This window comes from Tenrec ecaudatus, chromosome 3 (genome assembly GCF_050624435.1).
Source record: "Tenrec ecaudatus isolate mTenEca1 chromosome 3, mTenEca1.hap1, whole genome shotgun sequence".
NCBI lineage: Eukaryota > Metazoa > Chordata > Mammalia > Afrosoricida > Tenrecidae > Tenrec > Tenrec ecaudatus.
The window spans coordinates 157803325-157827325 of NC_134532.1; the positions used below are offsets into that span (position 1 = coordinate 157803325).

Genomic DNA, 24001 nt, shown 5'->3' on the forward strand with positions numbered 1-24001 from the left:
ATGGTTTTCTTTCTCCACGGGTTCTCTATATAAAATTATCAAGCAAGATCCTATGTCTTCTGCAACAGTCACACTAAAAAATGTCCTAGGGAAAAGTCTTAGTTTGGTCACCATCTTGAGTAAAAGAGAGCTCATAATATTTTTTTTTGCCCTTTTTGTAGCTCCTAATTTTCAGATATGAAGTAGACTACACCCACTGGCCACTACTTGTCTGTCAGTTGATCACACCGTGGGAGCTTGAGTTGGCTCTGATGCTGAAAGCTATGGTTCTGGTACCTCAAATGCCAGCATGTTCACCCCAAAATGAACAAGTTTCAATAGATTTTTCAGAATTATAATCGATGATGAAGAAGGAATCAGCAGCCTACTTAGGAGGAAGTAGCTACTGAAACCTTATTCATAGAATCACAATATTGTCAGAGATTGAAGCCCTAGAAAATGGAAGCAGAACATCTTCAGATGTAATGCCAGAGGATGGCCCCTTGGGTGACTGGTGATGGGCTGCTTTCTCATACAGAGTCAACCTCCACACCTTGAATAGAGCACAGCCTATAGGAGGGGAGCCCTCAGGATCTTCATTTGCTGATGGGGCAGCGCACAAGGTGAGGAGAAACTGCTGAAAAAATCTAATGATCAGAGCGATACTAGGAGGGGAAGTGAAGGTGGGGAGTAAGAAGTAACCAATCACAATAGTCAATGTATAGTCCCCCTTCCCAACGGGATGGACAGTAGAAAATTGCGTGACAGGAGACAGCGGTGGGTATACAACATGAAAAAAAATTATAAATTATGAAGGGAACATGGGGGAGGGTGGATGGGTTGGGGTATAAATGAGGAGCTGATACCAAGGGCTACAGTAGAAAGAAAATGTTTGAAAAAGATGATGACAACATATGTACAGATGTGTTTGACACAATGGATATATATATGGATTGTGATGAGAGCTGTAAGAGCCCCCAATAAAATAAAAAAATAAAAATAAATGGAACGCTAGTGACAGAAGGGAAAAACATTTATCTCCAATTATATTATAAGAGTCAGAATGTAGGCTAACTAATTTTTAAAAAGTTATAAATTGTTGTTTGAGTTAAGAGAGATCTAATATTCTTTATGTTTCTCATAATCCTACTTAAGCTATTTAGGTTCTGTTTAGCTATTTGGCTGGGCCAGTATTCTCAGTGTTATGGTAGTTGAGGCCCCCAAATCCCCCATGATGTAACCAAACACAATACGATCACTTCCATAATGGTATTCTGCAGTTGTAACATGATTAAGGAGGTATGCAACCCCCTTTCTCATATCATAACCATGATGCAATTGAAAGGAAATTTCTTCAGTGGTGTGAGTGTGGCAGCTAGAGTTTATGTCAGTTAACACTTGTGTAGGGTGTGTGTTAGTCTGGGTGGGCTAGAGAAACAAATCCATAGAAACTAATACTTGTATAAGAGAGAGTTTTATATAAAGGGCAATGGTACATTAAGAAAGCATCCCAACCCCAGTCCCGTCCAAGCCAATAAGTCCAATATTAGCCCATATGTCTGATACTGATCTATAAAATCCTCTTCAGCCTCATGAAACAGATGCAATGACACCGAATGCAGGAGGATCACAGTGGGTGGAAAGGTTTTGGATCCAGAGGTATTATGTAAGTATCAGTGCTGACTGGGGTCTCCATGTGGCTTCTCTAGTTCCAAGGGCTACATCATGGTAGGTCCATGTGGCTTCTCCTCAAGGATATCTTGCAGGAAGTGAGCAGAGAGCGTCTCTCCTGCCTCCCAGGAGGAATACAGGCGTTCCCAGAATTCTCAGGAGAGGACCATGCCCACACAGAGGTCTCATTGGCTATGATCTGATTGACAGACTAGACTCCAACCCTTCACTCCTCTCGTGTTCCAAGTTGACATCAGATTATGTTACTACCAGAGGGTGCATTCCAATCTATCTATCAGATTACACAGTCTGATGATACCTCCTGGGAGACCTTTTTATAAGAGAGACATTGAGGACATTTCTATCTTCCCCTTCACCTTCCTACTTGCTGAGACTATGCCTGCCACCTGGGGTGGCTCCCTATGGGCTGCCTAACCTTGAGAGCTATTGACACCATGCCATTTTTCCACTGACCAGGGAGCTACACAGCTCTGCGCATACTGGCCTGTGATAGTCTTAAACCCTGCTTCACCTTTCTGTGTCACTAGCCTCCAATTATGAGCTGAAGAGGACTCTGGGTAGCATTGACCCATGGATTTAGGTTGAACTGGACTAGGATGCCTGCTTTACATAGATTACTTCTTTTTAATAAATCAATCATTTTATTCGGGGCTCTTATAGCTCTAATAACAATCCAAATACCAATTGTATCAAGCATGTTTGTACATAAGTTGCCTTCATCATTTAAAAAATATTTTATTTCTGCTTGAGTCCTTGGTATCAGCTCCTTAATTTCTCTCCCTCTCCTCCCCTCCCAGCCTTATGGGACTCTGATAAATTATAAATTATTATTTTCATATCTTACACTGCACACTGCCCCCCTTCATCCACATTATTGTTTTTGGTCCCCCTGAGTAGAGGGGTAATAATACATCATTGTAGTCAGTTCCCACTACCTCAGGGTATCGCTACTCCCATTGCTGTTCCTGAGGAGTTTATCTGTCCTGGACTCCATGTGTGAAGAGCTCTTGTGTGTACCAGTGTAGGTGTTCAGGTGTAGCCGGATTTGTAAGGTAGAACTGGGGTCATGATAGTGGGGAGGAAGACGCATTAAAGAACTAGAGGACTGCCATGCGTTTCATCGGTGCTGTGCTGCGACCAGGCTGTCTTGTTCTCTCCTTTGGAGCCTTCTGTGGGGGAATGTCTAATTATCTTAGGATGGGCTTCTGGTCTCCACTCTTATCCCCATCTTTTACATTGATATATTTGTTTGTTTGGGGTCTTTTGATACCTGATGCCTATCCCATCGACATCTTTTAATGGCCGGGCACCATCAGATTACTTCACCACATTTGTTTATGCATCAATTTTGACCTTAGCTATCATGTTGAGAAAGTGAGTTTTACAGAATTCCAGGTTGTTAGAGCAAAGTGTTTTTGCATCGAGGGAGGATTTGCGTAGAGATCCGATGCCCGTCTGCTACCTTAACGCTTAACATTTAAATATATGTACATAGTCCTATATCCCTATCATGATATATTCATGTATTTCCATATGTGCATGCCTAAATTTATGCCTTTATAAATGTCTTTTGCATCTTAGTTCTTTCCTCTATTTCTTTTTACTTTCCTCCTGTCCTAGTATCATAGTTGACTTGTATTCAAATCTCCATACTTTCTCTCGGCTTCATTGCACTTGATTACACCCATCAGTCATTCTATACATTCCTTGCCATCAATTTTGTTCCCTTGTCCCTGGGTTTGTTGGCTCCCCGCTCCCTTTCTCCCACCTCCACCTCTCCCATATCCCCCCAGAGCCATCAGCCCCATTGTTTTCTCCTCAGGATCAGTAATCCTACTTAACCTACAGGCATAGACACAAGAAAAAGCAAAAAAAAAAAAAAAAAGCACAGCACACCTTATAAATTCGTTCCAGTCCTGTCTGCTGACCCTTCTGAATGTTTTCCAATCCAGATCGGTGAAGTGCCACACCCTGCCCACCAATTCCAAGGTCTATTTTGGGTATTTCTCAGGTGCTTCAATGTTTTGTTCCCTGTTGTCCTGCTGCCCTCCTTCCATGTTTCACTCGTGTATAGAGCGCTATCATTTACATATATGAGTTTTATTTCTCTAGATCACCTAGACTAACAAAATTAGCACCATGGGAGGAGGGTGCTAGAGAAATAAATCTTGAAAATAGAGAGTAAAGGCTTGTCTAACATTTAAGTGGAATTGGATTTTCCTTCTCTGGATAGCTACAGAAGGTCAGCTCTGGTCTCATTTCTCACTTGTTATCTGTAAAGGGGATGTGAAGTAAAACTTCTGAGTCATGAAAGCTCTCTTTGTTTACTCCTACCTGAAATGGAGGAAAGAAAAGTAATGGATGTTATGTTGCAGCTCAGAGAACCAAAGTGCCTTTTGAACTTTTCCAAGGCAAAAGCTGTGCTGCTCGGTCAATATAACTGATAGGAGGACAGACCCTGGATTGATCCTGCCAGGGGCCTAAGGCCGCATTGCTTCTGAATGAGACAGTCTAGATAAGAAAGGATTACATTTGAGTGTTTTTAAAAGAATTGGGTGTAGGATCTGATTGTACTGAGATTATATTGATTTCTCCTACAATCTGATAATAACATAATGTGATAGAAATAAATATTAGAATTTTTTTAGAGAGGGTTTTTAAGTATGCCAACCTTCAGCCTTTTGCAATTGAATCTGTTAAAAGATGCATTAGGAACTGCCTAAAGAAGATAGCTTTTTGTTGGAAAGAAGGTAGAAGGTGTAGAAAAGGTATTCACCACATGGTACCTTTATTACCAGGACCTTCACCTTTGTTTGAAAAGACATGCAAATAGAACAGTTGGGAGACAGAAGAAAGAAATAAAACAGTGAGATGGCCTTTTGAATCTTGAGTAGTTTACCAATAGATGCACCTGCGCCATAAATTGCTGTGCCCAAGAGTACCCCCTTCTCTAAGACTGAATGGTAAAGTCACTAGGTGACCATCAGGATTCACTTGAGTGGAAATGAGAGAAACACACCAATGGATAGATGGGCTGAGTCTAGTCACTGATGCCCAGAGAGTAGAGGAGAGATGAGAATGAGGTTGGTGGTCTGAATTTAAGAGCGGTGTGGGAACCTGAGCCTACTGCATGACCCAGCCCAAGGGCTAGAGTTGTAACAACTATGTGAACAACTATGTGTTCAGTGTTCTGACATGGAAGACTCAAGGGGGAGACTCCATAGTTTGCACCCATGGACCTAGAATGGAATGACTAGGATGAACTTGAATGGAACCTTACCAGATGAAGTGAAAGACATTTCACTGTGAGCTGGTACACATTTCTTGCTGACTTGATAGGTGGCCAACTCTAGATTTGACTGCCTATGAATGCAGACTGTGAAAGTTAGGGATTAGGTCAACTAGATAGTCCTGGTTGGGGATGGAGTCAAGCCTATCAATCGAGTTGCAGCCTGGTGGCAATGCCTTGATGTCATCATCCTTTTGCATAAGAGCAAGATGAACAGAAACACTCTCTCTCTGTCCCTCTGCCTTCCTGCCTGCTAGAACCCTGCCTATCTCAAGGGTGACCCGATGTAGGCCACGCAACCCTGAGCTGTGAGCATCCTGCCATGTTTCCACCAACCTTGGGTCCACCTGATGCTGCACCCACCAGCCTATGATATTTCTTATCTTATATCAGGGGTGCTGACACTTGTTCAGCATGTGAGCTACTTATAAAATGATCAAGTCAAAATGATCTACCAACTAAAAAAATGCCAAACATGTATTTATTTATTACATTTACCATAAATGCATTGAGAATTCTTTGTATGTACAATGTATGCTTATGTGCCTTGCATAACTTTATGAGTCCATATTGCACAACACAACACAATTAACTATGCACATTTTTGCCATGACTTGCACTGAATGGAATGAGCCAGGGATGCATAGTCCGGACAGTAGCTGCTGACAGCCAGCCTCAAGCACACTTCCAAATGATCATCAGTCATGGTGGTACTTGGACTTCATGATCTTTATGTGGGAAAAGGCTGACTCACTTAAATAAGTAGAGCCAAATAATGCAGTCAAGAAGGTAGCACATTTTCTCATATTTGCGTAGTTTCCCACTGTGAGTAAGTTCCAGAACTGTTCATGCGCTCTGGACTTCAGCTGAATATTGGCTTGTAGGGTCAAAATCTCCCATTCCATATGAAAGTGATACGTTTTTGTCTTCTTACTTGGTCTATATCTTCCACTCATTTTAATACCCTTTCTTACATTTAAGAGAAAAAAAAGTCTAAAAGTTGGCGATAATTTAGCTCGTCAGTTTTGCAGCACTTGGAGCAATTGTTTGCACATGCATTTGACACCTAAGATTGCAACTGATTGGCTGCACTGTTTATTAGTTAAGTGACGGGATTGATGATAGGCTTACGTCTATTTTTTTAATGCTACGCAATCTACCCACACTACATTTGCAATTGACTAGTAGGTCGTGATGACGTATTGAGTGCCACTATTTTATATTAATGCCACTGGATTAGTTTCTCTAGATAACCTAGCCTAATATGCAGATACACAGGTTTGTCTAGAATGAATATTCTTCATATCAAAGAAATGCTCGCATCCTCAGAGCACCAGATTGTTAGAAATGGACAGTTTAGAAATTAGATACCTAAAACGGGGTAAGATCTTTCATGAATTGTGGGGAACTGTTAAGATTATGCGATTAAGGTATAGGTATTCACAAAACTGAAACTTTTAGGTATGCAATATTTTTGTTTTGTTAATTTACAGAATATAAGATTTTAATGGGACTGGTGCGTTTCAATTATATATGTTTTAGTTTTAACCCATTAGGTGTAAACATGGTTTCATCATTGCCTTTGCTTGGTGATTGTGTATGGTTAAAGAATGCTCATTTAACAAGGGATATTCTGTTATAGTTAGATTTTATGTCAGCTTGCACTTGTATATGGGGTGGACTCAAATCTGTCACTTAGCTCACCGTCAGCTGATGGCTCCTTGGCACTGTAGACTTTTTAGAAGAGAGGCGCTGGGGGCCCCTCCTGCCTTTCTCTGCTCCTTTACTTTCCTGCTTTCTGGACCCTCTGCCTGCCTCTCAAGGTTCCTATGTGGCCTTCCCAACCTTGAAAACTCTCGACACCCTGCCATGTCCAAATTGACCTTGAGCCATGTAACTCTGCATCACTAGCCTGTGATATCCCCAAATCCTGCGTCGCCTTTCTGCTTCATTGCCCTGCACCCACATGAGTCCAAACAGGGCTCTGGCTAGCATCTGGCCCATGGACTTAAGTTGGACTGTACTAGGATGCCTTCCTGATGTAAGATTACTTTTTAATATAAAGATTTTTCTTATGTGAATGTCACTGGTTTTATTTCTGAAGGCAATCAGCCTAACAGAGCCGACTTCCTATAAAAGTGGAAAACTTTCTGGATTTTTGCTAGATCAGGATCTTGCATGGCCTTGCATTCCAGCACTCATAACTAAACTTCCTCATCTCATCTCATCTGCCACCTGGCCTGCAGATCTTGGAACTCAAATGCCTTTCAAGTCCAAATCATGGTCTGCTGACCCTGGGTCCTTGTATCTCTGAAGCCATCAGCCTATCACACTCCTGCAGGTCTTTGTTGCCTCATCTCAAGCTATGTGATTCAAGAGAAGACTCGAGTTCAGTGGTTCTCAACCTTCCTAATGCCCTTATCTCTAATACAGTTCCTCATGTTGTGGTGACACCCCCCCCAACTATAAAATTATTTTAGTTTCTACTTCATAACTGTCATCGTGCTACTGTTATGAATTGAGTGACCCCTGTGAAAGTGCCATTGACCTCCAATAGGGTGCAACCCACAGGTTGAGAATTGCTGCTCTAGTTTAACATCTGACCCATGTTTTTGTGTTGGTTAGACTGGTATTGCCTACTTCCACAACAGTTTGAGCCATTTTCTTCTTGTGAATCTCTCTCTCTCTCTCTCATATTACTTCTCTTGATAACTCAGCCTAGCATAGAAACTTTCAAAATGTGGATAAAATGCCAATAAGATAAATTGTATTTATTGACCTCAATGTAATTTAATATTTCAACCTGTAGATGATTGACTGGTAGAAATCAAAAGAAATAAAAACAAACCAAACTTTAAGCAAAACAGAATTAGATTTTTGAACTAATTATAATCTTTTGTTTTGAGTAATATTTCTGATTTCAAAAAACAAATGCAAATATGTACTATAAGATACACCAAAAATTGATTACAAAATAAAAAGTGTACCATTTAACAATTTATTTTTTGCTGCCCATAAGAACAAATCCTATTTGTTGATGATGCACATTCAAATGCTGTAACAAAAAAGAAAAATTTAGAATGAGGTCACATAGAGTATATTAGGCAAAGAAACATTTTCCTATTCATAAAAATAAGCCTATCTAATCTGTTTATACTCTGAAAGAATCACATTATGGGAATAGTTGACACACTTCTGAAATAATCTGTGAGCATTCATGTTTTGTATTATATTTACATATATTTCTATGATTTGTAATGCTCATGAGTCAAAACTCAATTCTGAAAACAATAACTTAAAGACTCAATTGCTTGTGTTATTGCTGTTGGTGTAGTATAAAATAGACACTAGGAAATATTTTTCCATTACTTTTTATTCCATGACATGGGTAGAGATGCAACACAAATAAAAATTATATTAAATGATGTGTACTATAGACCAATAAAGTCTGCTTCAGGATTTTTCTGCTGGGTTAATCTTGGTTTCCCCTAAAAATTGAAATTTATCAATGCTCTACACATAGGAAAAAAATTTCCATGTAGAAAAATTTATATGACATTTAAATTTACTTCATATGAAAAACATGCTAGGCTTGGACTTTTCAATTTAACATATAATATCTTCCAGGAAATAAGAGTGGAATAAGATGCCAATTCTTAGAATTAATGCATAAATTCATATTTTCATTCGAGTGCTAACTTTGGTCTATGGCGATTATGGTGGAGTGACATTTCCTAATATGGTCCTTGTACCCAAACATCTACAACTTCTACCCAATGATGAGGTAGGATTTTGTAAATAGGGCATGTGTAAGGATAATAGATGGTTGTTGTTTTTACCACTCCTGTGGCTATATGGATGATCCATCTTTAAGCCAAGAGTAGAGAAGACAAAAATCTAAGTACCTTGGAATAGCACAACCAGGTTCTCTGTCTGAGCTGGCAAATGCCACTGAGACCAGATGCACCAGAGACTGTGACACAGAGACTCAGAGGAGTAGCTTTGAGACTATGGGGTACCTTCTCCTCATCTGGCCCAAGACTATGGGACTGTGAAACAGAGCGATAGTCATGATGGCTTCCTGGCCCATTGATGTAAAAGTCAACTGTGTTAGTCTGGTTTGACTAGAGAAACAAATCCATAGACATTGATGTTTAAAAGAAAAAGCTTGATATACAAGAGAAATTTAATATTGAGAAAACAATCCAGCCTAGTCTAGATCAAGCCGATAAGTCTTATATTAGCCCATATGTCTGATATCAATCTACAAAGTCTTCTTCAGACTCATGAAACCCATGCAATGACACCAAATGCAGGAAGATCACAGGCCAGTGGGTGGAAAGTCTTGTGGATCTAGTGGCATGTCCATCTCAGTGCTGGCAGTGGACTCCACATGGCTTCTCCAGCTTAGGGAACTTAGGTAGTTCCATGTGTCTTATCAGCTCCAATGTCTCCCAGGGAGTGAGCTAAGAGAATGAATGTCTCCTGCCTTCAAGGAGGAAATACAGGAGTTCCCAGAATCTGCAGGAAAGAGCCATGCCCACACAGAGGTCTCATAGGCTAAGACCTGATTGACAGACTAGACGCTACCTCTACCCATTCACTCTTAATTCTCTTCAATTGGCAAACAATTATATAACTCCCACACTAAGGGACCCCATGACTGAGAGACTTAGCACTAAAGAGAAACTTCGCTGCTGGCTGAGGAGTGGTGCTGTTATATATGTCACTCCAGATAGACTAGAGAAACAAAGCCATAGAAACTCATAGGTGTAGGAGATAGTTTTATATAAAGGGTAATTGCACATCAAGAAAGCATCCCAAACCAGTCCAGGCCAAGCCTATAAATCCGAGATCAATGTATAAAGTCCTCTCAGACTCAAAAACACATGCAATGATGCCAAATGCAGGATGATCAGAGGCAAGTGGGTAGAAGTTCCTTGGCTCCGGGGGCATTGCAAGCATCTCAGCACTGGCAGAGGTCTCTGCAGTCTTCTCTAGCTCCCAGGCCTGCATTAGGGTAGGTCCATGTGGTTTCTCCTCAGCGATGTCTCTCAGGAAGAGAGCAGAGAGAATGTCTCCTGTCTCCAAAGAGGAAAATCAGGAATTCCAGAATCCTTAGGAAAAGGCCAGGCCCACAGAGAGGCCTCATTGTTTATATCTTGATTGACAGGCCAGACTCTACCCCTTCACTCCTAATCCTCTCAAATTGCCACCAGATTATGTAACTACCACACTATGCCCCAATGACTGTATCCTGACTTGTGGTAGCAGAATAACTTTCCTGATTAATCCCCTTAATTGTAAGTATTGTCCGTGAGTTCTGTATGACCACTGCAACAAATTCTAAAAGCCAGCACAGTAGAATGGTGGGGGAGGAACAGTTGGTGCCAGAATACATGAATAAGGATGGAGTTTGGAGGCATGTGTGACCCCTTGCTTCCTGGCAAAAGGGAAGCCAGAGGATGTCAGATATGTCCATTTCCATTGATGTTTACTCTATGTATGACATTATAGTGAAAGTATTTTGTTGGACCAGGTTGACTGGACAAACAAATCCAGAGACACTCATGTGTGTAAGAGAGAGCTTTGTATCAAAGTGTAATTGTATATTAAGGCAACATCCCAGCCCAATCTAGATAAAGTCCATAAATCCCATATTAGCCCATATATCTGATACCAGTCTATAAATTCCTCTGCAGACTCATACAACACATGCAATGATGCTAAATGAAGGAAGATCACAGGTCAGTGGGTGGAAAGTCTTGTGGATCCAGTGGTGGTGGAAGTATCTCAGCCGTGACTTTTCCAGCTCCAGGCGTCTGGCTGCCATTAGTATAACTCCATTTGATTTGTCAACAAGAACGTGAATCAGAGAAAGATTTTTTTTTCCCTTCCAAGAGAAAAAGCAGAAGCTTCCAAAATCCTCCTGGTGGGTGTTAACTTGTGATCTGATTGATACGCGAGACTCCACCCCTACATTCTGTTTGCCAATTTGACATGAAATTATGTAACTACCACAAGAATGTTTTTTGAAAACAACAAGCAAGAGCAGCTATAGAGAGCTTAAGAACCAATCACAAATAAGAAAGTTAGAGAAGAACATATATTTCAACTTTAGAATATTGAGAGATTTGGAAAAGATGTGTATGATGAACCATGATCCACATAAAAATATATGCTAAGTTGTTCTTATGAGCTTTGTATTGACCATGTTTATCTCATGGGCCCCAAGAAAGCAATAATAGGGAACACAGAACAGTCAAAACACTCTAGAGGAAATACACAAACATTTCAAATATATTTATTTATATCTATCTATTTATCATCAATCTCTCTATCATCTATCTATCTATCGATCTCAGGAAAATTAAAACCTGGGCACTACATAGAGCAGTAGCAGCAAGAATTCACAGCATGTCTGAAGTATAAATATACATATATATATATATATATATATATCATATAAAACAATTTTATCAAAGAAAAAATATTTTAAATATTTTTAAAAGGTTATGAAATATAGCTAAATCAAAGGAGTACAAAGTTAAGATGTGCTCCTTAGAAGCAAGAATGGAGAGACTTTGTCTCATGTACTTTGGACATTTTGTAAGGAGAGTCCAGTCCTTGGAAAAGGATACCATACTTGATAAAGTAAAGGGGCAGTGGAAAAGAGGAACACCCCCAGCAAGATGGATTGACACAGTGGCATCAACAATGGGTTCAATTCTAAAAACAATTGTGAGGCTGATGCAGGGTCAGGCAGTGTTCAGTTCAGTTGTGCATAGGTTGTCATGAGTCAGAGCTGACTGGACAGCTCCTCACAACAAGAACAACAGGGTTCTAGCAGCCGTTGGTTAGAGAGTAAAATGTCTTCCAAACATTGAACCATTTAAAAAATTGTGGATTAAATTAAAATATTAAAAATAGAAATTGGCTGAACTTTCATGGAAGAAAGCAGTTTTATGTAATACCTACATTTAAAAAAATAGGAGCAGACTGCTATAAAATTGTTATAAAATGGCATCTTTAATGAAGTTCAGAAAAGCCTGTTGTACATACAATGAGAAGAGTATTGAAAGGAATATAAAAGCCAGACATTGTCTTTATCTTGCCAACATTGAGTTGCCCAGAACCCAACCAGATGAAGAAGAGACTTTTGAGTCTGTGAATGGGTGCATATTGCTGCTGACTGTGTTGACAGCCTGTCCTGATATGACTTCGCTTATGGATGCAGAGTCACAAGGTTCCAATTGGAATGAAGATTCTTGACATCAAAGAATATGCTTGTCTCGTCAGAGCACTAGGTTGGTATAAGTGGGCAATATAGAAATTGGATACCCAATAATGGTGGGATAAAATCATGAAGTGACTGGCTTACAAACTTTCATAGGTGGGGGAACATAGTAATAGGATTATAGGATTATGATGTAGGTCTTCACAGAACTATAATTGTTAAGTATAGAATATTTTTGTTTTTTCACTTATAGGATATTATGCTTATAGGATATTATGCTTAAATATTATACACATTTCAAGGTGTATGCATTTTTGTTTTATTCTGTTAGGCACAAATATGATTTTACTATTATCCTTGTTTTAAAAATTATACATGACTAAAAGAGTTGTGTAAAGGTGTCGAGTTGATCTGACACCGACCCCTTCATTGTTCCAAGGACACTTACAGGCAGAGATTAATAATCATAATTTGCTTAAGTCCATGAAAACCTTACAGATTGTCCAGCACCAATGCCATAAATCCTTGAGGGAAGCAGTACGCCAGCCACCAGCAAGCACCCTACCAGTGCACCCATTCCAACCCAGTGACTGTGTGTCCTCGTGAAGTAGTTCATGTCCACTGGACTTACACCACGTTCAAAAGGGCCCTTCACTGTCATTCTCACATCTCCCATCTAGGTCAAGGTGGATGGAATTACTGTCTAGATTCTCCACTCATGCCTCAAGGCTGCCCCATCCAATGAAAAGTTCATTCTTCCGTAGAAGACCCCTTAAACCAAGACTCTCAGGTTTCTTAATATTGTATATTTTGTGTGTATGTCCCCCTACAACAGACAGTAGGATTGAACCCTGACAACTCCAGCCCCATAAGTACTAATGGACTCTCACAGAAGTGTCTTTTAGAAAATTTTATGTAAATAGGAAAACCGGGGAAGCTGTTTTTATGCTAACAAAACTGGTATGATTAAAGAAAACTTGGCCTTACTTGGGGAAAATGTGGAAAACGTTAGAAAAAAATTAGAGGCAGGACAGGTATGTTAGACAGGGTTCTCTAGAGACACAAAACCAGGATGCTTATGAATATAGATAGATAGATAGATAGATAGATAGATAGATGAATAGATATATACAGCATGAAGGAATATAACAGCTATATATATGGATATATACTAGTCCACACAGCAGAACAGAGGGCTCAGTTCAACTCACTTCCATGGAACAGTTAATTTACTGGAAGTCCTTGAACTCACAAGGGCCACTGGGTCCAAGGTCAAGGAAGCAAAGAGCTGACTCTTCCGTAGGCCAAAGCAGGCAGTCCGATCACAGGCAACAAACAGCAGGGAAGGTCACCAACAGTCAGCAAGATGGCAGGATCTGACAGTCCCTAGCTCAAGCGATTTGTACATCAGCAGCATGGCTAAGCAGTTCTTGAATGAAACTCAAGCTCTAGTGACATGATCTACAGGTTGGCAGTCCCATGGGAAATGTAGCTCACAAGTTAAGGCATGCTGGTCCGATCAAAAGAGAGCAAGAGCAAGAGAGGCTGGGCTTGCTGAACCATTTTTCTCTTTGCCCTCCAGTCAAACTGCGACCTTATTAATCCCACTTGTTCCTATTGGCCAGGTTGGCACCATCAACCTACTTATCACAACAGGGATGGTTTCATAAGCTATTTTCTTGGTCTCCTTGGGTTACTACCCTAATAACAAGCTAAACAGATCCTTTAAATTTGTTGTTACTTGTATTAATAATTGGTTCATATATTTTACATGCATTAGTTCAGTTCATTCAGTCCCATATAAACTCGGTTAAATTAATTGTCTTACTCAACACACCCCTTTAGAAAACCCTACAGGGCTCAATGATGCCTTTATAAAATGAATGATTTGATTAGTCCATAAAACCAGTGGGGAATGTTGAAGCTGATTTGACATAATGAACATCATTTTAAGATTTTTAAAAGCTCCTCTTGACCCTTCTTTCCCTACCTATGTTCTTGGAATGTACTGTGTGGTCAAAATATCCTTTAGAATGTATTGTGTGATCAGGATGTCCTTTACAGTCTCCACTGTTCCTGAATGGGCCCCACTCAGTATCTGCCAACTAATGCTTGTTTAAGCTTTTGTAACTCATTTTCACTGCTGTGTAGAAAGAACCCAGTCATTCAGGCTGTGGTTTTTACCTTTATAAGCTCACCCCTTGCCACAGTGAGGGGCTGCTGGGGTTTGAGAGGTGTTTGGTTCTCCCAAAGCCACTGGTGTCCATTAATAAAGACTCTAAATTGGAATATTGGGGGTTATAGTTCGACCTGTTAGCTAGTGAACGATGATATTTCCACCTAAACCTGTACCAAACAATGCCGTTGATTATTGATATAAAAAGTGTCTTAAATGTGAACCAAAATTTTTAACTGTTTCCCCAGAATACTTCGATAAGCATTTTCATGCCTGTAGAACAAAACATTTTGGTCTAAAGAAATATTTTAAGGGAACATAAAAAGTATGTTATATTTCATTTCAGCTTAACATGAATAACATCCCTCATATTCACTTTAGGCTACAATATAGGAAAGCTAGTTTTTCACATGCAGAATTATAAAAGGGATTTTTATAATATGTTTTCCTCTATTAAAATAGTTCTTATTAGGAAAAACCTTGTTAGTGAATTTGATAGCACTTCGACAAAGACTCTTATTAAAATCTCACAGTAAGTAGAACAATTAGAAGTAAAGTGAACAGAAAGTAATTGCAATTGGGTAAATTTGCCATTTTCAGTAAGGTGGTGATCCTTAAGACAGTATAATTCTTTCACTCTATGCATATTTATTAAAAATAATTTTCTATAATTAAGCAATTTTTCAAAGTGGAAAAAAATATATAAGTAAAAGGCATTTAAGACTGCTATTCACTAATTTCACCTCTGAACAGTTCAAATGGAGTCAGATAAGTGGTTCATTCTACAATGAATCCTGAAATGAAAGATAATAAATATATATAACTAGAATTAGGTTATTTTCTTACAAAGAGAAAGAATTATTTTGGAAAACATAGGGCATCACTTTAAAAAGTTACACATCTGACTTGCCAAGAGAAAGAGGGGTGCTGAGCCAAAAAATATCCCTGCTCTTCATTCTGATGGGTTGGGACCAGAGTCTTACTGAGGCAAGGAGATGGTGGCCACCACAATCTCTTGAAATTCTGCATCTTTTCAGCCTCCATGGTAAGAATTGGCCAAATCTCAGAAGTGAGCAAATCTTCACTAGAGAATTTGTTTTTTTTTAACTTTTGCCTTGGGAGTCTGTCTATTGAACTGTTGTTTGTGATTTGAAATCTTCCCCTGTAAGGCCTCTGCAAAACCTGGTTAGGGTGAAAATGTTTTCTACATGTCTGTGAGATAGCTTTTCTTAAATGTTTCTCTGCCTTGCACTTGAAAACTAGGTTTCAGTTTTCCTTGAACTTGTTTTGAAATTTACTGATCTTCCTGCCTTTCCCCCTAAATTAAGAAGGTTATGAGAATGTCAGTCACAGGTTTGCCAGAATAATATATATCTTTGTACAGCAGCTAGGGCATTGTTGCAGCAAGACCATGCTTGTCCACCCGCCAACTGTCAACAAGCTTGATACAGCTGTTTTACACTTCCTCAGACACCATGAATTTTCAGTCTTACATCCTCAGGTGACAAGTTGTCTACGGTAGCCTCTTGTTCGTCGAGAGGGGTTTCCACATGGGATCTCACTAATGCCACCTCTGGAGCATGCCATGCACCCCGAAAATCCAGGATTCAATGGCCCAGCATTCCACGACATTGCATTCCCTAAGATGTGCCCCTAATCCCAGGTCAATGTGGCCCATTCAGTGCATGCCATGAAAGACACACTCTCCCTTACATTTGTAGTCATTCTTCCCCCAAGCTGGAGGTCAGTCCTCCCTCTTTTCCTCTCAACAGTCATGTATTTGAGCTCCCCCAGATGTGCTTGCCTGCTTTCCCTTCTCCTGACTTTACTTTACCATCAGTATCCCTCATCCCGTTCCCTACCTGTCCAGGAGGGCTTCATTCTAACTTTGCTTGGCAGTGATTCAGTGGACAACATCCCCTTCCCCTTCCTTAACAGTTGGAGCCCAACTGACATAAGGCACCATCCATCAAAGTGACCTTCAAGGTACATGCCTAGAGAGGATGGAGTATGGTTCATTGGCACAAATCAGGTTTTCTAGCCCTGCAAGCCTGAGCGTGTGCATACCCAGTTGCTTGTTCCTACAACAGTAGACCAGACAGTATTTGTCCTTTTGCAATTGACTAACCACTCAGCATAATGTCTTCCAGATTCCTCCGTGCCAAAAGGTGTCTCATGGTTTCATCACTGTTTTTTAGGAATGTGCAGTATTCCACCGTGTGCATGTACCAGTGTTGTCGTTGTTGTTTATCCAATCTGCTACTGATAGGACTCTTGACTGTTTCCAACTCCTTGCTATTGTGAATTGTGCTGCAATGACCATGGCGAGCTTACTTCTCTTGCTGAACAATTTCTTATTTCTTTGGGGTGTATTTCCAGTAATGGCATTGCGGGATCACATGGTATTTTATTTGTCATCTGTTTTAGAAATCACCATATTGTTTCCACAGTAAGTGTATGTATTTACAAGCCCACCAGCAATGAATAAGAGTTCCAATCGCACCACACCCTCTCCAGCATTTGCTGTTCTCCCTTTTTTTGTTTTTTAAAATGGGCTCCATTAGCACATCCTGGCCCACCAGGCCCTGGGGACCATGACCCCAATTAGAGCAGCCAGGCCACAGAGAGGACCACATGGCCAGCCCCACTATGAGACATGACATCCCTCACTGACCCATGGCCCTGCGGGGGACAGCACCGGAGACACAGTTTGGGAATTGCACCCAAGCTGATCCCACCACACCACACCGAGGCAAAGCACTGGGGGAGTGTAGCAGAACACCAAGGGAATGGAGGGGCAAGGTCCCCAGGGAATGCTGAAGGTGAACTTTGGGGCCAGGGCATGATGCCGCAACAGACTGGACAGGAAAACACTCCTAAAGGTCAACAAATGACCCTTGAATTAACTACAAGCTTTTCTTTCTTGTTGTGTTGTGTTTTGTTCTTTGTCAGTGGTTTGTTATTATTGTTTTGTTGTATATTGTTGCTTGGTTTTGCTCTGTTTTGGTTTTGTGCATGTTATTATCTCCGTAGGTCTGTCTAAATAAGATAGGCTGGATGAACTATCTGGAGGTAAAATAACAGGACCGACAGTTCTGGGAGGACATGGGATAGGGAGAGGTCGGGGGAAAGGTAGTGGTGTTAACAAACCCAGGGACAAGGGAACAACAAGAGATCCAATTGGTGGTGAGGTGGGTGTGGCAGGCCTGGTAGGGAATGATCAAAGGTAATGTAACGAAGAGGTATTGCTGAAACCCAGGTGGGGACGGAACATGATAGTGGGACAGGAGGAGTCAAGGGAAATAGAGGAAAGAGCTAGGAGGCAAAGGGCATTTATAGAGGTCTAGACAAAGACATGTACATATGCAAATGTATTTATATATGAGGATGGGGAAATAGATCTATGTGCCTATATTTATAGGTTTAGTATTAAGGTGGCAGAAGGACATTGGGCCTCTACTCAAGTACTCCCACAATGAAAGAATACTTTGTTCTATTAAATTGGTATTCTATGATGCTCACCCTCCTGACACAACTGCTGAAGACAAAGTGGATATATAAGCAAATGTGGTGAAGAAAGCTGATGGTGTCCGGCTATCAAAAGATATAGCGTCTGGGGTCTTAAAGGCTTGAAGATAAACAAGCAGTCATCTAGCTCAGAAGCAACAAAGCCCACATGGAAGAAACACACTAGCCTGTGTGATCATGTGGTTCTGAAGGAATCAGTTATCAGGCATCAAAGAACAAAAAATCATATTATTGGGAGCACACTTCCATGATATAATCGCTGAGGACAAATGGGTGCATAATCAAATGTGGTGAAGAAAGCTGATGGTGCCCAGCTATCAAAAGAGATAGTATCTGGGGTCTTAAAGACTTGAAGGTAAACAAGCGGCCATCTACCTCTGAAGCAACAAAGCCCACATGGAAGAAGCACACCAACCTGTGCAATCATATGGTGCCGTAGGGATCAGGTATAAGGCATCATCAGAACAAAAAAATCTTACCATAGTGAATGAAGGGGGAAGTGCAGAGTGGAGACCCAAAGCCCATTTGTCAGCCACTTGCAGAGGGGTTTAGGGGAGGACATGAGTCAGTCAGGGTGCGATGTAGCACCGATGAAGAATACAGCTTTCCTCTAGTTCCTAATACTTCCCCCTGCCCCCCAACCACCACCACTATCATGATCTGAATTCTACCTTGCAAGTCTGGCTAGACCAGAAGATGTACACTGGTGCAGATAGGAGCTGGAGGCACAGAGAATCCAGGGCAGATGATACCTGCAGGACCAGTGGTGTGAGTGGCGATACTGGGAGGGTAGCTGGAGAGTGGGTTGGAAAAAGGGAAGCAGTTACAAGGATCTGCAGGGGACCTCCTCCCTGGGGGACGGACAACAGAAAAGAGGGTGAAGGGAGATGTTGGACAGGGCAAGATACGACAAAATAATAATTTATAAATTATCAAGGGCTCATGAGGAGGGGGTAGCAGGGAGGGAGGGGAAAAATGAGGACCTGATGCAAAGGGCTTAAGTGGAGAGCAAATGCTTTGAAAATGATGAGGGCAAAGAAGGTAAAAATGTACTTTACACAATTGATGTATGTATGGATTGTGATAAGAGTTGTCTGAGCCCCTAATAAATCATTTAAAAATAAATAAATTGGACTACATTAATAGGTGTTAGATGGTATCTCATGGCTGTTTTGACTTGCATTTCCTGGATGACTGGTGAACAAGAGCATGTGTTTATTGGCCATTTGAGTGTCATCCTTTGTGATAATCTGTTCAGGTCATTTGTCCACCTTCTTAGAGGGTTGTCAGTTTTTTTGTTGTTGCAGGCTTTTCATATACTGTAGATTTTCACAATTAGTCCTTAGCCTGTTATGTCATTGCTAAATAGCTTTTCCCCATCTGTGGGCTCCCATTTTTACTCTTTTGATGAAATCATTCAATGTACATCAGTGTTTTATTTTTATTAGTATGCTTCCTTTGTTACAGCTCGCAGCCCATACGTCCTTGGGCACTTGGATGAGCCCAATTTTCTCATTGATGATCCAGATAACTTTGAGTTTCACATTTAGGTGATAGATCTACCCTGAGTTTGTTTTTGTGCATAGGGTAAGATATATGCTTTTTTCATTCTTCTGCAGATGGCTATCCAGTTTTCCCTGCACCAGTTATTGAAGAGGGCATCTCCTTCCCAGTTAGTGCTGCTTGGACCTTGGTAAAAACTCAATTGTCTATATGTGGGTGTTTTTATTTCTTGGTTTTTTCCCTTGATCCATTGGTCTGTGTATCTATCATTATATCAGCACCAGGCTGTTTTGACAACTATAGTAGGTCGGGTAGTACAAGACTACCTACTTTGCTCTCTTTGAGGAGTTCTTTGCCAATCCTGGGCTTCTTCCCTCTCCATATGTACTTGGTAATTAGTCTTTCCATTTTTTAAAGAATGATGCTGGAGTTTGGATCTGGATTGCATTGAATGTATATATTGCTTTAGGTAGTGTTAACCTTTTCACAATATCGATCCATGAACATGGGATGTCCTTCCATTTGTGTAGGTCACTTTTGGTTTCTCATAATACTGTTGTGTACTTTTCTTTGCACAGATCTTTTCTTTGTTTTAATTTAGGTTTATTCCTGGGTATTGCAGCTTTTGTTTTGCTATTGTGAATGGGATTGTTTTCTTGATATATTTTTCTTCGGTATTCTCATCACTGGTATATAGGAATCCAATTGATTTCTGCTTACTAATCTCTCACCATCCTTATTTAATCTGTGTGGGAAGCCGTAGCTCTCGCGAGATGTGGGAAGCCACAGCTCTCGTGATGTGGGTAGCCGCAACTCTCGCTGCCATTACTAGATGGCGCCGGGCAGTCAGGGCGGTGGTCCAACTAAGTGGTAACCACTTAGCGCATGCGCGATGCTGAGATGACGTAGTCATAACTCCACCCTGGAGTATGCAAACGAAGGTTCTGGCGAACTCACCAATCTATGCATGAGGTTTTGGCAAATGCACCAATCAAGGCACAGCACGTCCCCATAGAGCATATATAAGCAGCAGTAGTTTGGGGTTTCGGGGTCTTTTACCGCATTATGAAAAATTAAATGCCTGTGGAAGAATCCTGTTGTGGTGCGTCTTTTCTTGCTGGCGAGACCTGGCGCGCGACAAATCTGTTTTCTGAGCAAATAATCAAAGGAGAGAAGTTGGTCTATATGAGGAAGAATTCAGTATTAGGTTTGGAGGAAAGCTTATTAACAACCATCAATATTCAGATGGCATAACCTACTTTTTAGAAGTGAGAAAGTTGGGACACATTTGCTGAGGAAGATTAAATATTGTAGCATCAGTATGGATTACAACTCAGTACAAGGAAAACTCAAAGTTGTTAAGGATTTCAGCTTGCTCGCATCCACAAATGATGCTTATGGAAGCAGCTGTCAAGAGATCAATTGTAACTCTGTGTTAAGTAAATCTACTTCACAAGACCTCTTTAAAGTGTTAGAAAACAAGGACGTTAATTTGAGTACCAAGACGCATCTTCCCTAAGCCATGGTATTTTCAATTGCCTCATAGGCATGTGAAAGTTAGACATTGAATAAAGAAGACCAAAGAAAAATCTTTTTTTAAAAATATGGTGCTGGTGAAGAATATTGGAAATACCATGTACTGCCTAAAGAACAAGATCTGTGTTGGAAGAAGTACCATTAGGAAGCTCCTTAGAGGCAAGGATGGAGAGACTTCATCTTACCTGATTGGACATATACTGTCAGGAGAGACCCGTCTGGGAGAAGGACATAATGCTTGGCACAATGGAGGGGCCGATCCAAAGAGGAAGGTCCTGGCTGAGATGGATTGACACAGGGCTGCAACAATGGGCTCAAACACAAGAGCTCCTGTGACGATGGTGCAAGGCCAGTTGGTCTTTTGTTCTTTTGTACATACATTAGCTGTGAGTTGGAATCAACTCAGAGCACCTAACAACAACTGATATTTATGTTGTCATAGACTCAAGGCTCTGTTTTAAGTAGTTGTCATACAAACGATTTTACTAGGAAGTGGTAATAGCTATGTACCTGTTCTTTCTTGCTTTATTTTTCTTGGTAGGATTAATAGCATAAAAGAAATGAAATGCAGTGTAGAAATTATATTTTACTGACTGCTTTTTATATGATCTGAATCCCCTAAATTGTAAGTCTTCACTCAAGGATCAGTAGGAAATACTTCATGTAAAATTATAAAAGCACTTTCAGCATCATTGAGATGATTGAATCATAAATATACAAGGGAACTCATTTTATAAAATACCACAGGACTATTAAGTCACATCTATAAAGATTCACACTCTAATCACATTTGTATTGGGTCTAACTCTATTTGAATTAGGTCTGTCCACGATAACCAAGTACCTGGTGTTCAGGAAAACTCAGGATATTTCAATACCATAGAAGAAATAATTCAAGATATACCGTATAAATGATTAATGCTTAAAATGTAACAAAAGATCTTCTTTAGTATATATATTATATGATATAGTTCTATAAAGTATTTATTATCTTTTCCAAAGACATATAATTGGCAACTGAGCATGTTAACTGTTCTCATACAGTAATGTTTAAAACTATTTTGTTGCCCTTTAACTGGAAATTTACATAGTAAATTAGTTTTCACTTGAAATATATTATACCCAAGCAGTTCCATGACCTGAGTTGTGATCCCTACAAAGTGCCAGTATGCTCCTCATTTCCAGCCTGAGTAACCCAGTTCCACCCTGAGTAACCCAGTTCCACTTCTCTGCGTCCTCTTCCCTTCTCGATCTTGGTTTTGTTTTTCCACGTATGCTGTCACTCTGGTTGGTCTCTTACAGTTGCTTATTCCAAGGAACGTACTCCTCATGGGCATTGTTCTAGTGTAAGAACCACTCTAGTCGTCTGAAAGCTGCCTTTTGGAAAAGTTTCAGTTCCAAGACTGAAGGGCATTTAAGAGCAATCGCCTTAGGACCTCCTCTGGCCTCTTTCAGACCAGTAAGTACTTTTTAAAAAAAATGAATTTAAATTTTGTTCAACATTATTCATCTACTCTAATCGAGCTATTCTATTGTTTTCTAGTCAGAGGAGTTTGTAGGGATAGCATTGTCTAGTTCTTCTGGGATCAGGTTACAGGATGATGTAGTTCATTTGGGCCTTTAGTTCTTTGGATTAAATGCTTACATGAGTCTTCAGTTTTCTTCACTTTTCTTTGCTTCAGAGGGTAAGAAACCTATACCTGTAACTTAAATGACTGCTCACAGACTTTTAAGACCTCATATGCTACTTATCAAATTAAGCTATATAACATCATCCTTATGAATCATGAGCTATATATTGATCCAGATGTCCCCGAGGCTATGGTCCTCAGATTCAAGTCCTAAGTAGTTCAGTCATAGGAGATGTTTGGTTATGTCTAAGAAGATTCCATAACATTTTCCCCTATGTATTCTATTAAGTCCATGGATATACATTCAGCTCTCACAAACGTACATGTAGAAATATGCACAACATACCTATATATGCACACAGATTTATTCCCACATCATTCTTAAGTTATTATTTATTATTACGGGTTTTCCAGGATTGCATAGGACTCTCTTGAATATAGCAAGCTCATATTTAAATATGATATGATGCCATGTTCATTTGCAAATCACACACTGAGTATTTTCCATGCAGTATAATGTAAAATAATAATAATAACAAACTGTTGTTGAGTTGATTATAACTCATAGAAACACTATATAGGATTCATGAGACTGTAAATCAGTACAGGAGAAAACAGAATCATCTTTCTTCTAAGAAGAAGCTGGTGGGTTTGAATTTCTGAACTTGTGGTCAGAAGCCAAAAATGTAATCTACATCATTATCAAAGCTCCTTAAAATTCTAATACATAAGACCACATCAAAACAGCTCAGAAAGAATGGCTTACCACCACCCAGAAAGTTAGATCAGATTTCTTTGTTTTTTCCCCTTAGGGGAGAGCGCGAACGCAGTCCCCACTACCACACATTATGCAGTCAACTTTCCCACATTTGGGGAAATCGCAGGGGTCAGCACATCCGGAGTGCAATGGATCAGTCTCACCCTGGGAAAACCACCTTCGTGATCATGGTCTCTCCCCTGCCAGGTAAGTATTAGATCAGATTTCTAACTGAGAATACCAAAAGAACGTTAAAACTCCTGTGAGCCTCAGGTACAGATGGACCTGTCACCTGATCCCATGAAAGGACAGGGGCATCGTTTTGGGTAGTTTTGAGCAGGTAGCCACTGCTAAGAGGAGGAAAAAGCAATCGTACTCACTAAAGTGGAAGGTCAGCAAAAAAAGAGGAAGATGACCCTCAACTAGATGGACTGACAGAGAGTCTGCAAAAGCAGGCCCAAACGACAGCAAACGTGTGAGTGGGACAGTACCTGGCATTGTTTTGTCTGTTGTGCCTAGAGCCTGTCAGAAGTGACTCCACAGCACCTAGGAACAGAAGGAAAGATTACCGTATATATCCAAGTATAAGCCGACCCAAATATCAGCTGAGGCACCGATTTTACCACAAAACTGCATTAAAAAACATGCTGCAAAAAAAAAAAGTAAAAAGAAAA

At 40.3% G+C, this 24001-nt stretch overlaps 1 non-coding gene across 1 annotated transcript; it reads right to left on the bottom strand.

The window, feature by feature from the left end:
• Positions 1 to 23379: 23379 nt before the first annotated feature.
• LOC142444259 (U1 spliceosomal RNA) lies at positions 23380 to 23542 on the bottom strand. Its single transcript, XR_012783903.1, has one exon. It is a non-coding gene; the product is annotated as a U1 spliceosomal RNA (small nuclear RNA).
• Positions 23543 to 24001: the final 459 nt, after the last annotated feature.